Raw genomic sequence first — 5,485 nt, forward strand, 5'->3', positions numbered from 1 at the left:
AGAGGAACTATGCGGAATTAAATACCGCAGATGAAGTGAGGCTATAACAGGTCTGTGATGCCCTTAGATGTTCTGGACTGCACGCGCGCTACACTGTGTACTTTTAGATTGAGTACTCAGCCCTTGGTCCGAAATGGACTGGGCAATCAGAGAAAAGTACAGCGCTTCAAGGGGATCGTCTGTTGTAACTTGCAGACGTGAACCAGGAATTCCTGGTACTTATGAGTCAACAACTCATAGGGATTACGTCCCTGCCCTTTGTACACACCGCCCGTCGCTACTACTGATTGGATAGTTAAGCAAGAATTGCAAATTCCTACTGTTGGGACTTCGGTCTCCGGCAACGGGATGAAGCGGATCGAGCTTAATTGTCTAGAGGAAGTAAAAGTCGTAACAAGGTTTCCGTAGGGGAACCTGCGGAAGGATCAGTGATTGATTCCTTCGGGCATGGCTGCTGGTAGAGGCCATGTCTGTAGTGCGCATGACGCTCTGTCGCTAGAGATTGCTTGGCAACCAATCTCGAATTATGTATCGAGCTCAAAAACTACTTGTGTGGATACATAGTTCAGCAGTCATGGCAAGGGACTGCTTAAAGGGAGACTAGTTAGCAAAAGCAGCCTAGCAGAACTGCAGCTATCTAGATCTCAGAAGCTGGGTTATAGAAGCCCAGCTATAGACTTGTGAATGAGAAAGGCCTAAAAAGGTCCACAAGTCGCGTGGTTAGAACCGACACGCAAAAATCCCAGCGAGTGACAGAGCGTTGCGCTGTTCAGTGGGAAAGAGTTGAGCTACTCGGGGCGCCCACTGAACTTGCTCCGAGCCAAAGGCTCGAAAAAACACAGCTTAGCCTCAGATCCTTTACATAGAAGGCTAGCTAAAATAAACTTACCTTGGACGAGGGTAAAGTTTAGTCAGTTCTTAGGGGAGAGTAATCCACAGCTTCTCGCCCTCTGAACATTCTCCCAGATATGTAGGTCTGGGAGAGTCTCCTCCTGTTCTTCGGAATCTGGAGGTAGACAAAGACAGTACGATACGATCTTGCATCGGGATGACTAACCGATAATGATCATAATCTGACAATTTTTCCGGCTTGAGGCACCGGAGTCAGATTAAAGACACATACTGAACTAAAGGCGTATGTGCAAAGCTTGTCGGAGTGTAGAGAGTCAAGCTGAGTTGACTCGTCACGTGGTGATGACAACAGCCATGTGCAAAACACTCACAACTTTATCGTCTATGTGGAAAAGGTTGCTAACAGCGCTCTCTATGAGAGGCCCTCGCATATAACTATACGAGGAAAAGGCGATAGAGTTGTTTGAATGTGGGGCAGGTTCATCGACAAGCTAAGTTGATCACATTCTTGTTGTGGCATCCTACTAGAATTGGTCACGGTCTGCACCAACTCTCCCCAAGTTGGCCAGACTTAAAACTAGAAATAAGGTTTGCAGCTATGTGAACCTAGAAACTGTAAAGGAGTTGAAAGAACTTAAAGGAATTGAAAGAGGCCTTGAGGTATATCCTCTTGGTAAAGACCCACAAAAGCTCACAAAAGTGGCTTCGAAGGGCAAAACTGGTTCATCCAAAACAATTGGAGAGCTTAAAGCAGAACCAATTCGAATGAAACACTATTGGTGAAACTTCATCATGAGAACGTCACAAGCTGATCACGCTCTATGATATGACTAGTATTATGTTGCTTCTAGTAGGCTAAGCGCAAGCCGAAACATCAACATGTGAAAGTCGTAGAATTTTGCAATCAAACTGTGGCTAGTACTGTGATGTTACTAGTAACCTGGTGTTCCGTCATATGGCCAAGAGAGCATTTGAAGGCGAAACTTCTGCATGGGAAAGCTGCATCATGATCAAAATTTTATATCGAGTATTATGTTGACGTTAGTAGGCCTTGGCCGAAAACGCAGCATGTGAAAGGTATAGATAAAAGTTATTGTTGCAGTCAGTACTGTGTAGTTACTAGTAGCTGGATTTAAGCTCAAAATGAGACACTGTTGGTGAAACTTCATCATGAGAATGTCACAAGCTGATCAAGCTCTATGATATGACTAGTATTATGTTGCTTCTAGTAGGCTAAGCGCAAGCCGAAACATCAACATGTGAAAGTCGTAGAATTTTGCGATCAAATTGTGGCTAGTACTGTGATGTTACTAGTAACCTTGTGTTACGTCATATGGCCAAGAGAGCATTTGAAGGCGAAACTTCTGCATGGGGAAGCTGCATCATGAACAAAAGTTTATATCGAGTATTATGTTGACATTAGTAGGCCCTGGCCGAAAGCGCAGCATGTGAAAGGTATAGATAAAAGTTATCGTTGCAGTCAGTACTGTGTAGTTACTAGTAGCTGGATTTAAGCTCGAAATGAGACACTGTTGGTGAAACTTCATCATGAGAACGTCACAAGCTGATCACGCTCCATGATATGACTAGTATTATGTTGCTTCTAGTAGGCTAAGCGCAAGCCGAAACATCAACATGTGAAAGTCGTAGAATTTTGCGATCAAATTGTGGCTAGTACTGTGATGTTACTAGTAACCTTGTGTTACGTCATATGGCCAAGAGAGCATTTGAAGGCGAAACTTCTGCATGGGGAAGCTGCATCATGAACAAAAGTTTATATCGAGTATTATGTTGACGTTAGTAGGCCCTGGCCGAAAGCGCAGCATGTGAAAGGTATAGATAAAAGTTAGCGTTGCAGTCAGTACTGTGTAGTTACTAGTAGCTGGATTTAAGCTCGAAATGAGACACTGTTGGTGAAACTTCATCATGAGAACGTCACAAGCTGATCACGCTCTATGATATGACTAGTATTATGTTGCTTCTAGTAGGCTAAGCGCAAGCCGAAACATCAACATGTGAAAGTCGTAGAATTTTGCAATCAAACTGTGGCTAGTACTGTGATGTTACTAGTAACCTTTTCTTACGTCATATGGCCAAGAGAGCATTTGAAGGCGAAACTTCTGCATGGGGAAGCTGCATCATGAACAAAAGTTTATATCGAGTATTATGTTGACGTTAGTAGGCCCTGGCCGAAAGCGCAGCATGTGAAAGGTATAGATAAAAGTTATCGTTGCAGTCAGTACTGTGTAGTTACTAGTAGCTGGATTTAAGCTCGAAGTGAGACACTGTTGGTGAAACTTCATCATGAGAACGTCACAAGCTGATCACGCTCTATGATATGACTAGTATTATGTTGCTTATAGTAGGCTAAGCGCAAGCCGAAACATCAACATGTGAAAGTCGTAGAATTTTGCGATCAAATTGTGGCTAGTACTGTGATGTTACTAGTAACCTTGTGTTACGTCATATGGCCAAGAGAGCATTTGAAGGCGAAACTTCTGCATGGGGAAGCTGCATCATGAACAAAAGTTTATATCGAGTATTATGTTGACGTTAGTAGGCCCTGGCCGAAAGCGCAGCATGTGAAAGGTATAGATAAAAGTTAGCGTTGCAGTCAGTACTGTGTAGTTACTAGTAGCTGGATTTAAGCTCGAAATGAGACACTGTTGGTGAAACTTCATCATGAGAACGTCACAAGCTGATCACGCTCTATGATATGACTAGTATTATGTTGCTTCTAGTAGGCTAAGCGCAAGCCGAAACATCAACATGTGAAAGTCGTAGAATTTTGCAATCAAACTGTGGCTAGTACTGTGATGTTACTAGTAACCTTTTCTTACGTCATATGGCCAAGAGAGCATTTGAAGGCGAAACTTCTGCATGGGGAAGCTGCATCATGAACAAAAGTTTATATCGAGTATTATGTTGACGTTAGTAGGCCCTGGCCGAAAGCGCAGCATGTGAAAGGTATAGATAAAAGTTATCGTTGCAGTCAGTACTGTGTAGTTACTAGTAGCTGGATTTAAGCTCGAAGTGAGACACTGTTGGTGAAACTTCATCATGAGAACGTCACAAGCTGATCACGCTCTATGATATGACTAGTATTATGTTGCTTATAGTAGGCTAAGCGCAAGCCGAAACATCAACATGTGAAAGTCGTAGAATTTTGCGATCAAACTGTGGCTAGTACTTTGATGATGCTTGTAGCCAACCGAATTGGTTGAAAAGCCCAATAAGTAAGCTAACTTGGGAGAGCTTGTTGGAAACCAAATGCTACTAGATTGGTCCAAATACATCCTTCAACAGGGGATCACTTGGCTCGCTTTACGAAGAGGAGCACAGCTATATGTGTTAATTCGGTATGAATCGCAAGATTTGTTTACCGACCTCTCTAACGCAAAAGGCGGTCTCGGCTTCGGCTGTTGACTGCGTCCGATTCAGGGTTATATAACTCTCGATTGAACACATTGATGTTCTATTGTTGGTGCTTCCAATAAAATTGGAACACTTAAAGCAGAACCGATTCAAATAATAGCATTCTGATCAATGATTGCATTCCTTGATCAAGAACTGCTGGAGTCATTGTGATGGCGAATTTTCTTCATAAGAAAATTGCAAAGAGACGGAACTTAATGAGACTAGTATTATGTTGTTTCTAGTAAGCGGAAGCTGAAACAGCAACATGTGAAAATCAAGTTTTGTTCAATGATCTCGAGGCGATAAGTACTATGAAGCAACTAGTAGCCTAAGCATGACTCAGATTTGAGACAGTCAAAAAGACTGGCGAAACTTCTTCACATGAAAGTTACATAGAGAACTACAAATGTATACAGCGAGTATTATGTTGTTTCTAGTAGGCGAAAGCTGAAACATCAACATGTGAAAGTTGTCTGCAAACTGTAGAACGATATGTGATTAGTACTGTGCTGTTACTAGTAGCCAGTCTGACTGTAGAAGCCAAGACAAAGGGAAACTAATGCATCTGAAAAGGACAAGTTATGGAAAGGTATGCACGATAAGTATTATGTTGTTTCTAGTAAGCGGCAGCTGAAACATCAACATGTGAACGTCGTTGTGTACAGTAACCTAGAACTATATAGTCCTTAGTAACGTGCATTTACTAGTACCTGTAATTGGTATTCAGACTCAGGCAGTTTGGAATAGTTTGGCAAAGATGCACCAGAGAAAACTGGGATTTGATACAGAAATTGTTGAATACAAGTATTATGCTGCTTCTAGTAGGTTGAATCCGAAACATCAGCATGTGAAAATTGAAAACATTTCTGGTTCGAATTGTCACAAGTATTTGGTGATCTGAGTAGCCAAACTCACTACAACGCCAATTGAAGGCAAAAATTCTCAACGGGAAAAGCTATTCTCATTGAATGAGCTAACAAGACGAGTATTATGTTGCTTCTAGTAGGCGAAAGCCAAAACATCAACATGTGAAAGTCTTGCTGAACAAATTTAATGTTGTTGAGCTCAGTACCGTGTGAATTAGTAGCCATAATTGGCGAGCGAAAATTGAACTGGCGAAACTTCGTCTTTGGAAAATTGCAGATGCCGAGCACTTATTTTGCAACGAGTATTATGTTGACTGTAGTAAGCGAAAGCCGAAACAGCAACATGTGAA

The 5,485-nt window shown here is 42.1% G+C and overlaps 1 pseudogene; it reads left to right on the forward strand.

Annotated features, from left to right (window-relative positions):
• Positions 1–4,146: 4,146 nt before the first annotated feature.
• LOC142356380 (5.8S ribosomal RNA) lies at positions 4,147–4,298 on the forward strand (annotated as a pseudogene).
• The last annotated feature ends 1,187 nt before the right edge of the window (positions 4,299–5,485 follow it).

The sequence above is a fragment of the Convolutriloba macropyga genome, unplaced genomic scaffold (genome assembly GCF_964194025.1).
Source record: "Convolutriloba macropyga unplaced genomic scaffold, txConMacr16.3 SCAFFOLD_6122, whole genome shotgun sequence".
NCBI classification, from domain to species: Eukaryota; Metazoa; Xenacoelomorpha; order Acoela; family Convolutidae; genus Convolutriloba; species Convolutriloba macropyga.